This window comes from Pagrus major, chromosome 8, assembly GCF_040436345.1.
Source record: "Pagrus major chromosome 8, Pma_NU_1.0".
In the NCBI taxonomy this organism is placed as follows: Eukaryota; Metazoa; Chordata; class Actinopteri; order Spariformes; family Sparidae; genus Pagrus; species Pagrus major.
Genome location: NC_133222.1, coordinates 16,003,796 through 16,015,656, shown reverse-complemented (window position 1 = coordinate 16,015,656; position 11,861 = coordinate 16,003,796).

Here is an 11,861-nt window from a genome sequence, read left to right as displayed (position 1 = left end):
CAGAGGTTTTGTGCAAGCTGGCTCACTGTCACACTGTCATGGCTTACTGGGACACTTGAATAGAACAAAGCCATCGTTATTAGTTCCACCTGTGCTTTTCCTACTTAAATGTCTGCTGTGAAAAAGGTATATTGCATGGAAATAGTCTCCTATTCAGCAGCATGACAAGGCACCATTACATCTGTCAAAAATGGTGGTCACACCACAAAGTGACATTTGCTCGGTTAAATAGTTGGGGCCGGATGCTTGGTGATTTAGGGACTAGTTGGTGAACTTGCTGCTGAGCCAGCCTGGCCTGGCAGGTGCTAGTCAGTCACAACAACTGCCATAGCTTCTCCCAAATTTTTCTCTTCTCTTCTACTTTGCCCCGAGCATTTTTTTCAAAGGGGGAAAATAAAACTCTCTGAACCAACGAGCTTGCTAATGGTCAGTTAGCTTACTTGTTAGCTATGCCACTAATGGGACAATACATCCATGCTGTTTATTCAAAAGACACATTTGTACCATTGACTTCTAATCTTGTAACAGTCTGCAGAACATCTCTACCATAGTGAATGATCCAAGACAGCTAATATGCTACCATAGCATCCTCCGTTTCTCTATTTTGGACTCTCCAACATGTATATGAGCAGATTTTCATGTCAGGAGGTGGAGGGGATGGTGGTGTTGAGGCAGTCAAGTGACATGACTGACAAGAGGGAGTCCACCGTTAATGGCGGTGCTCCAAAACTAGTAAGCATGAAACCACGGGATGGGACCCTGGGACAATTTTCCGCCATGTTTGTAGTAACAGAACCAGGTAGGCCTGAAACATGATCTTCTCTTAACCCTAACCAACAGGTTTTTGTGTCCAAATCTTATGAGACCATAAGCACAGCATTGTCACAACACAAAATTGAAACATAAAGAAATGTAAAGTTTCAACATACCTGTGGTTTGTAGAAATATACATTGCCAACATTTATTGTGGCGATTGGGTTGGGCATGAATTTGTGTTTCAAAATTCACCAAAGTTTAACTTATCATGACCTCCCATCGTGGTGAGTGCATGAGAAAGAACTCATTTCCTGTAGTGGTAGTTCTGTCGAAATCAATTTCAACACTGGAGACATTATCACACACTGTCACACACGCATTGTCATGCAGAAGTACAGTTCCACTTTAAACTTCTGAGTCAAACATTTAGCTGTAGCATAGTTAGATCATAGATACTTGGATCACCATTTTGTACATGATATTTACTAGTGTGTAGGCAAGTGCGAGTGTAGTTTTGTGTGTGTAAAATCTTAAATTATGTACTATATTCTCTCTCCTATCCTCTTCGAGCACAGTGCTTGTTCACACGCTTATGTGCACAGTTGTCATGGTTTATATATGCTAATAAAGCAAACACATAACAGTCAACACATACCCGATCTTGCCCTCTTTTAGTTGCTGTATTGTGATTTACGTCTTGCTCTCTCGCTCACTCACAGACACAACCACTGTACTCACAGAGCAGCAGTGGGACTTGAACAAAGTGACTACTAGTGTGCAGTGTGAAATCTCAAGCTGTCCTACCCTGAAGCATTCTGACAACACTAATTTTAGATGTCCTAGTATCTCTGAGGCCAGGTTATCTGTGACTGAAAGTTCCCTGGGCTCTCTGGGAAAACCAGGTTTTCATCAAGGGACACCTCGGCACACTGAAACCCTCCTTTGACAGAGTCGGCTCAAGCAGAGATTGAACACAGTGTGGTTTTGTGTGTTTTTCTTTGTGAGGACCAAATACTCACAACAATATGAGAGGAAGAGTAGGATGTCAGTAGCGGGGAGAACAAAAATGCTGCTTTAAACTTTGACAAGTTAATACTGACTTATTTCTAGGACAGAGCTTATCTTTAGTGCTAGGATTTCCAGTGGGATTATAATTGTGGTCTAGTATTTGAATTAAGCTCAGAGTAAGGAAACAGAGGTAATGCTAGGCTTAATGTTAAAGGAATAGTTCGAACTTTTTTGTTTTTTATGTACAGCTAAAAACAAACATGTTAATTCGTCAGCCTTTGGGGTGCTGGTAGGCATTTTGGTACAGTACTTTAAAACAGGCTAGCTGTCTCCCGCTGCTTCCAGTCTTTATGCTAACCTAAGTTAATTAGCTGTAGCTTCAAATTTAACATATAGAAAAGAGAGTGTTATCAATATTCTCATCTAACTCTTTGCAAGAAAGCAAATATTTCTCAAAATGTCAAACTATTGCTTGAAGGAAACTGTATCTGACTCCAAAATACATTTCTGATCTGTGTGTGTGTGTGTGTGTGTGTGTGTGCGTGCATGCGTGTACAACACCTTTAAGCTACAAGGCTCTAATCCTGCTGTAAGGGAATGAAATGAGGCGAAAAGCAGACGGATCCTTTGTGAGAGTGCAGAATAGCAGTGAGCTCAGTAGGTGTGTAAAAGGATGAGCCCTGATTTAGACAGACTGACACTGCTAAAGCCTTCAAATGATCTGCCATGCCTCATGTACAGCTGGTGGCCTCCATTAATCCTGACCATCACATGTAGCTTTTAAGAAGGTCTGAAAATGATGACTACTGTCAACAATACAACAATACAATTGCATTTTTAAAAAAGAGAATATTATTCCATTTCTGATGCTGGTCATCTTTTGTCAGGAGGTGCCACGTCTTGTGATTCATCCATATGTTATCAGTGATGGAATGTAACTAAGTACATTTACTCAAGCGCTGCACTTAAGTACAATTTTGAGCTACTTGGTCTTTGTGTATTTACCATTTACCGGTACACTTTTACAACACTGTACGTCATGTTGGAATAGAAAAATATAAGCTGGTGTTAAATTTCCAGTTACAATCAACAAAAACACTCCTCCACAGCTTGGAGGGGGATTTGAATTTGAGTTTTGAGTCAAACCTTTTCTGCACGTCCCTGGTGCTGTGTGATCTGACAGGATGTTGTTCAATGTATAACAAATTCACACACGTCACACCTTATTTCCAGACTTCTCACTGTCTTTATTGAATAAAACTGTCACAAACTGTCTCAGGGTATGTGACAAGGAGGGAGCAAGAGTAATTTATTAAAACAAGGATAGTACAAATCATAAGAAAACCAAAAGACAAAGATGTAGGATGTATGCAAGCCGTAGGAAGGAAGAGGGTAAAGGGCTGACAGCCACCAGTTTATATAGTGTGGCAGCAAAAGCAGGTGAGCTGAATTTGCTGATGACCCGTCTCCGCCCACCAGGCTTCAGAAGTGAGAGGCCTGCTCAGGGTTCATCACCAGTCACGACAATCCACCAAAAAAACCTCCCAAATCTCTCGGGTTGCTGGTGAGTCAGTGCCACAACAAACTTAAATAACATCCATGTACATGTACATAGATAAACACAAATGGGACTATAGACTTGCCTACACTATTGCAAACACATACAGTATACACTCTCTCTATGTATTCATTAACCAAATCCGTATCTTTTTATCTTTGTTTATCCATATTATTTCTACAGACCGTGCTTTTGCTTGTTTCTATTATCACCACCGCCACAGACATCATAATCAATGCATTTGAAGGTTTTGATCGACTCCTTGGGTTATGACCCAAATACCTTTTCAGACCTTTTTACAACCATCTTCTCTATGTACATCTACAGCTTATATTCATATCTCAAAATCATGTATGTTGTTAACCTACATTCTCCCATATCTGTGTGCCATGTCTGTATCTTTGTTGCTGCAAATAAGATAAAAAAAAAAAAGAAAAAGAATACGCCACAGGAAACTATCTCTAAAGTGGAATGTTAATCTCAACTGGTGACTTGACTGCCCATTATCTGGTCAAGCCAAAGTAATGTACAGGTTTACTCTTATTTAGTTCACAGATTAAACAAAAATGATACAGAAAACAAGACATAATTGAGTCAAAACCAGCACCTGAATACAAAAATGACAACAAGCAAAAGGTGGACTTAAGTAGTTTGTGTGGGTGATGGAGACAGATTGCTGTAGATATGCTGATCAACATCTGCTGGATGCAGGGAATCATAAGCGTGCATCTCTACACTAAGTTTCTTCCTCTGTTCTTGTCTTTTACCCCTGCAAATGTAAAAGAAAAACAAAATGTAAAAAAATAAATTGTCCCTGGATTGAGTGTTAAGCTGTTTTGAGATAACGCATAATTTGGAGCTGCTTGGTTGTGGACAGTTTCACATTCTTACCGTTTGACAGTGCAGATGATCAGGGCTGTGACGAGGGCCAGGTTCAGACTTAAAGACACACCAGTGATTATCCAGCTAAGGACTGCATCAGACTTGGGACTGGAATCCAACCCATCTAAAGAAATTCATATTTGCATACAAATAAGTTTAAAACCAATAGCATCTAACCAAAATAAAGTTTCACCAGCAGGTTTATTCTGACTGATTACAAATATGTGCCTGTAAAGTAATTAGATCCAACGGTACTTACTCCAATGGTCATTTTGATAACTTAAATTCACCAATAAAAAGTAAAATATCCTGAAATGAACTTCTTGAATGATGGACTGTCTTTTCTTTTAGAGACCTTTGCACTGTGCACTGAGCAGATATGACAGACTACTCACACTTCAGGCGTAAATCCCCTGTGTAGTTTTGGAGTGGGATTTCAGTGTAAGCCTTGCCCAGTTCGGTGCTGCTACCGCATCTGACAATGGAGGCGTGGTAGTCAGCAGCGGGCATTATGATGGTGCTGTTCACTGTTTGGTCCCTCTTAGAGATGATGACTGAGAAGTCAGTGAGAGAGTCTGAAGGCCAGCGGATCCGTGGCAGGGGATTCCCCCAACTGATGCACACACAGACCAGGAGCCTGCCGTCAACCATGCACTGGGAACTGAGGATCCGAGGAGCAACTGACAAAGAAAGAAAGAAAGAAAGAAAGGAAGAAAGAAAGAAAGAAAGAAAGAAAGAAAGAAAGAAAGAAAGAAAGGTCGAGCAGTTGTAATAATTTGGGGACACCTTGCAAGCCCATATAGATAGGCTGCAGATGACTGTCATATACTAATACGATATTGTTCATGTGTAGAACAACAAACAGTGCAGGATGCTTACATTTCACAGTTAAGGTGACAGTCGTCTCAACAATGCTGGAATTAAACTCTGCCGCACAAGTGATGTTGCTATTGTGATGGTCTGCTGCAGGAATGATCTCTGTCCTTAACGAATAAGGAATTCCTGAGATAGACAGAATACCCATGTTCCATATCCAGGACATGTGTGGAACGATGTCTGGGCATAAAGGTGGAACATGACATTCGAGTGTGGCAGCTTTCCTTCCGTCAAAGGAGGAACCCTCACTGTTGGTTTTTCTGTTGAAAAGGCTGAAAATAAACAGGATCAAGATCATCTGTTGTATAATTTGGTCTCTGCCTGGTGCAATGGATGATGGCAAACCACTTTTTGTCAGTTGGTATTGTTATCACTGAACACTGACATCCTGTTTTGTTCCTCAACCATGCAGTGAGTCTTTCAGGCAAAGTCAGTGTTGGCAAATCAAATATTTCACAATTTTTAATTCTCTGTATGTGATATATAGTTCAATCTAACACAGTCAAACCAATCAACATTAAATATCCAGGAGATTTTTTTCTCAGCAGAAACTATGATCTGAACCCTCTTTGGAAAAACATACGTCTGATCACATTCCCATTCCAATTTGAAGCCATGTTCATACTCTCCTTGTGGTAGGGCTTTTATCCTGACATGGTCTCTTGTCCCAGGTTTTACATCGTATACAACTTCTTTGTTCTGTTCTATGTGAATTTTTGTGTTCTGCGGATCTCCTTGGAACCAAATCTTGCTAAGAGGTGTAACTTTGTTTGTTGGAAAGGTAAAATCATATTCGATCCAAAAGCAGTCACCAGATTTCACTTTAATGGCTGTGATCACATTGATGGAAAACTCTTTGTCGTTTAAAGTTTCTGCCAAAGAACGCAAAATCACTTTCATTTCAATGTGAGATGTGAGATGTATTTATTCAAATCGACTGTAGTTTAAAAATCGCACCTCTGGCACACCGAAGCTGGCAGCTGCTGGCCTTAAACAAAAGGCAGAGAATCACTGAGAAAATCCAAGTCATCCTTGTGTTTTGGAAGAACTGTGACGCAGAAATTAAACATCCATCAATCAATGAAATAATAAAAAGCTTTTCACATTTTCCCTCTATGTTTGATCAATGTCATCTGTGTCATGTATTACATTTACGTTACCTTTTGAAGGTTTCTTAACAGTTGGATGATGATTTCCTCTTTGTTTTCAGCAGTCTGAAGTCCAAATTCTAGTTGAACAAAGCTTTTGTAAGCCCCGTGCAAGTCATGGTTTAATAGGAAGTTATCATTTGTCGGAAAACATTTCGTCATGTTGGTGCTATCTGTATTTTACACAAATGCAAAAAATAAAGCTAAGGTGAAAGGAATGCAAACTTACAATTCTTCTCTTTTTACAAATACATCAAATACCAATTATAAGGTCTGCTATGAAAGCATTTCAAATTGAGCAATAAGTTAGACTCCATCTCAGTTAACTATAGATAAACACCAATCAGCCACAGCATTAAAACCACCAACAGGTGCAGTGAAAAACATTGCAATGTTGTGGCAGTCATGTGGATGCCAGGTTGATCGTTTCATTTACTTAAGTTAGTTGCTTAAGATTTTTGTTTTCCTTTTGGCACAGCAGTGTAATCTTGATAAAGATAGTTGATTGTTGAGTCGTTGGTATTTGACGACCTGGAAATGAGATTCAACAATCAGATATCTTTCTCCAGAATCACCTTCCCTACCTTTAAGGTTGGTGTCTAACATTGCAATTCTGTTCTTCTGTCCCTAAACATTTTGGACTTTGCCACAAGTGAAATGGATCAAAGCAGAATCAAAAATTGTGGAAACACAGACCAAAAACAGGAGATATGCATATTTTTGCTGCCAACATCTTTTATGCCATCTGTATTTATGTGTGTGCACGTTTACATTTCCAGATGAGTGACTTTCTCTGTCCTGCATGATAAAATGAACATCAGCCAGCGAGTTCTTGCTTCCTTTTTATACATCCTCATTTCTGATGAACAGTGTATGTGGTGTAATGGAGCTGAGAAAGTGAATATTCACACTGCCTGTGAGCTGCATCCGCTTTATGTTCTTCATTTGAACTAATGTAACAATGATACAGAGAGTTTGAGGTTTGCCACATTCAGTCTCATTAACTAAAACTAGCCTGAGCTCATGCCTAACTCTCATTGGGTGGTGTTATCTGTTTCCACCCCATGTGACCTCACTGTTATATTTGGTTGCTGGTCACAAATAGTGCGGCAGTTGTCCTGCCTGTGGTCTGTGGGGATTTATTACTTTAACCTGTAATTTCTTCTTTTCTTTTCAGACACATGGAAATCACAGGGCAATTTTTAAATTATACGATGTGTCTGAGCACTTATGGATAAATTCAAAGCTTGGTTATATGCTATAACCACTGTAGTTAGTTGATGCCAAACCTAGAGCGAGAAGTACCAACGAGGAAGGGGCCCAGGAAATTTAAAAATATGTGCTTGTGTGAGTTTCATGTATATAAACAGATTAAGTTGAAAGTTAATGTAGTAAAGCATTTCCCCATGAGCTGGGGGATATCTTGAAATCACCTGTTAACCCTGGCCCATGCAAACAGACTGAAATGAGCGGTTAGCGGGGTGAGAGAAGGAGCTAGCATGTGTGCGTCTATATTCAAATAAGAGTGAGAGACAAAAAGAAGGAGAAAAAAGAAAGGGCAAGGTAAGTGGAGGCTTTATTTTGGGAAACATTTCCTGTATTTGCTGTCTATAGGATGAGAAGATCCACACCACTCTCATGTCTTTGTCTTAGGTACGGAGAAAGAGCTAACCGAGCTAACGAGTAGCTAGCCTAGCAAAAAATACTGGAAGCAGGGACAAACAGCAAGCCTTACCTTCGAAAAACATTTGTTACACCTCTAAAACTCACTAATTAACAACACATTGAATCTCATTTGTTTAATCTGTACAACAGTCACATACAAAAATTAGTTTTTAGTTTTAGACAGAGTTATGTGTTGTAGGCTAACTATTTCTGTGACAACAGCAATGTGACTGCACAGACGGTGGATGGATTTTATGTTGTTCTCAAAGATATTGTTACACCGAGTCACTCCCCTTAAAACCACAACTTATCATTCATACATTTGTTTTTGGGTGCATATTAAACAAACATGTTACAGCATGTTAATTAGTGAGCTGGCTGTTTCCTCCTGCCTCCAGTTATTATGCTAAGCTAGGCTAATCACCTTCTGGCTCTCGCTCTGTACTTAATGTACAGACATAAATATCAATTTTCTCAACTAACTCTCGGAAAGACAGCAAATCATTTTAGATGTTTTGGTGCTTTTTACAACTATTCCAGACAGCCTCATTTCCATAATCCATGAAAACCAACAAGCTATCTCTTAACTTGAATTGTGTAGTCCATTACAGTTAGTATCAAACAAGTTATCATTGTGTATTAAATAAGTGTACTTTTCTAGAGTCTACTTGACCTGCAAAAATAATCAGTTACATTGGTCATTTTCATTAACTTTGTTACTCAACACAGCTCTGTCAAAAGTGTCTCTAAACAGCTCCAAATGATTACACAAGCTGACTCCTGAATATAGGCTTACCACTGGCAAACGTTAGCGAGCCAGTTAAGTGGATACAACATGTAAACAGGAGTTTGGAGTCCAGAGTTTATATTCTCCTCTTTGACTAGACACACCTCAGTGCCTGCACCGAGCTAACACGTCTCAACCAACCTGTCCGAGAGGGACAAAACTTCCATCTCCTTGTAATCCAATCTCCAATCCTTCACACGACTCATAATATACAAAAGTAATTATATATGTATTAATAAGTAATGTGTTAATGCCCATCACTGGTCGGTAATAACATTTATTAGACAAACTGAAAAAAAGAGCCCATGACCTCACGTACATGGCTCTGTCCCAGGATGTTTCTGTGTATACTATAAGTGAACCAGAAGAAAGATCCAAGGACCCCCTACTGGACTGTCATCAAATCTCATGTGTCACTGCCTGCTTAAAGTTCACAGCTGTTAATATCCCAAATACTGGGCAGCTGTCGCTGGCATGGCCTGTGCCACTTATCACTACCGGATTAGTCCACTATGTGACATGCAAAGAAAACACAAAGCCCTTCAAAGTGAAATGGTCAGCATTTAGCCTTCTGGACGTACTTTGAGTAAAACGTGAGTGCTGGTGAGTGGAAACATATCAGATGGCAGATTAATGTCTGTCAAATAGGAAGTTCTTGCATTTAATGTCAAAATGTGTCCTCTTGTTAACTGGAACTAGCAAACTGAAACACTGACATGTGTGTCTGCATCCATCAGTGAGGAGTTCAATGCTGAAAAAATGTTTGAACCTATTTCCGCCTGCTGGAGAAGATAAACGCACTTCCAGAGGGAAAAAAATCAATACTTGCCGGTGAGGAATGTGAGAACTACGTCAGAAAAAAATCAGCACTCACTATTTCTATCGTGGGGATGGACGCATGATTGCCTGCAGACAACTACAGAAAGGGAATACATATCTCAGTGAAACCTGAGAGACACATGTCAGAGTCACATGACTTGTGGTAGCAGGCGTCATGTTGTGAGGGGAGTCACGGTGGTAGACCCTGGCCGTGAAACGCTCGCATAGCTTCTGTTTAGATCATCGTCCACTCTGCGTAACTTTCATGAGTGTGATGTCTTATTACGGTTTATGACTCCCCTCCTGATCTTTTTAAAGTCAGTTTCAGCATTAAACATGATCTCACTTCGCTTGGCTGTATTATTTGTCTCCCCATTTTAGAGTAATTGATACAATCATGTGATGCATTAAATTTGGTCTTTATGACGCCAGACCTTTCCCCTTTATATCCTTCCTCTTACCCAAACACACAGACATGCAGACCAGCCCCAATTTTCCACTAAGTTCTGTATCCCTACAGTCCCTATTAGCGCTGGAAATGTACACTGGTATGGAAACCAGAGCCAAGTAAGTGTTGGCCCTTGAAGGGATAAGCTGAGAAATCACAAAGTACAGATTTAGGGTGTTTGAAACGGTACATATGTGGAATTAGGCTGTTGCTATCAAGGTTAAACCTATATATTGTCTGATAGAGTACACATATGGTGCAAATCTGGGCTGGAAAAAGACAGAACAGAGAGCAAAAACACCTCTCTGGTTGTGAGACCCTCCTTTCAAATGATACAAAACACTCTAATTGATATGAACAAGGATGACTTCAGCCTATGGTGTACAAAATGTTGAGTAGCTGCCAACAGGAACAAACTGATACTTGATGAATCAAGAGTTCCTGAGTAACTCTTAATCAGAGACAACATAGATAATGATAAGTTACTAAAGAACAAACTTCCTCAAGACACCGTGTTTATTAACAGTATGTAATTTGTCTCGATGTCTGAATACTTACTGAGCACTTTTGAGATGAGTCATTCATTTTTAACTCAAAAAACAGTAAAGTCCTGCAAGTTATTACCATATTGTTATGTCTTAATATGTCAAACCTGTGTATGATGTTTAGCTTATGTAGTTCAGAATTTATATATATATTTTTACAATATATGGAAAATGGCAATAATTGGTATTTGTCAATATGGAAAATGTCATGTGACATTCAATATTATTATGAAATATGTATTTCAATACAAATGAAGATGACACAATTTCAAACATAAGCCTGTGTCAACTCTTCATTTCAGTTAAATGTTCTCATAACAGTGTTTAGTTGGCACAAATAATGAAAAAAAAACTAGAAGGTTAATATTTTAGATATAGAAAAGATATTTACTTTGTATAAGAGAGTTGTAACGAGGGTATAAATGGCAATGTAGTGGAGTAAAATGTAGATTACTGGCTCAAAATATACTTGTGTAAAGAACAGAAGTACAATTTTCAAGAGGAACATGAAAAGCAAAAAAAAAAATAGAAAAAAAAAAATGTTTTACTCCTTTCAGAATCAATCAGGAACAACACATCAAGAAAGTGGCTTCACAGATATGTAGGATCTAATTATTACGCGCTGTTTCATTAACTTAGTATTTCACAGTCTGTTGTCATTTGATATTATCAACCATGAAGTCCTTTAGTTAGTTAATGAAGAACTTAGCGATGCTTTAATTTCCCCTTAGTTCACATTTTGTTCCTTGGTAAGTACTCAAAATTCTGTGTTCTTGTTGCAAAGTGTAACTGATAATTGCCCTGCACAAGCCTTCCTTCTTAGATCACTCAGCAGGCTTTGCTTGTGATGTAATGACATCATAATGACAGCAGTACGATAATAACCACTGACCCTGTCATGAAAAGAGGCTGTCAAAATACAAGATTTGTATTTGTAAAAGCAGCAACACCTCATTTTTTTTTTTTTTTTTTGCACAACTGTCTTCACAATGTAAAATTAAAAGCCTCGTTGTTTTGGTTCTTTCAGCAAACAGGAATCGTTCTGTTGTCGGTCAACTTTTTTTTGTTATTTTGCCATAATATGACGATTCAGCTATGAGACAGTGCTCAGGAGAGTGGTGAGAGAGTGCTGCTTTGACCTTGTTTTACAGCTGTCTGCGGGGCTAAAACAGACAATGCCTCACTCAATGGGAGCAGGAAAGAGGTTGACAGACCACTGTGTTTAAAGGGCACTTGGAATTCAGCGGCTTATGAAGCTCCGTTGCGGCAATGGGGGGCGGAAGCCTCTTTGGGGTGGGGGGGCCTTAATCTGCAGTGCAAGCCAACACAAGTCTCAGGTGGCCGAGCTCCTTGATCACCGCACCATGAG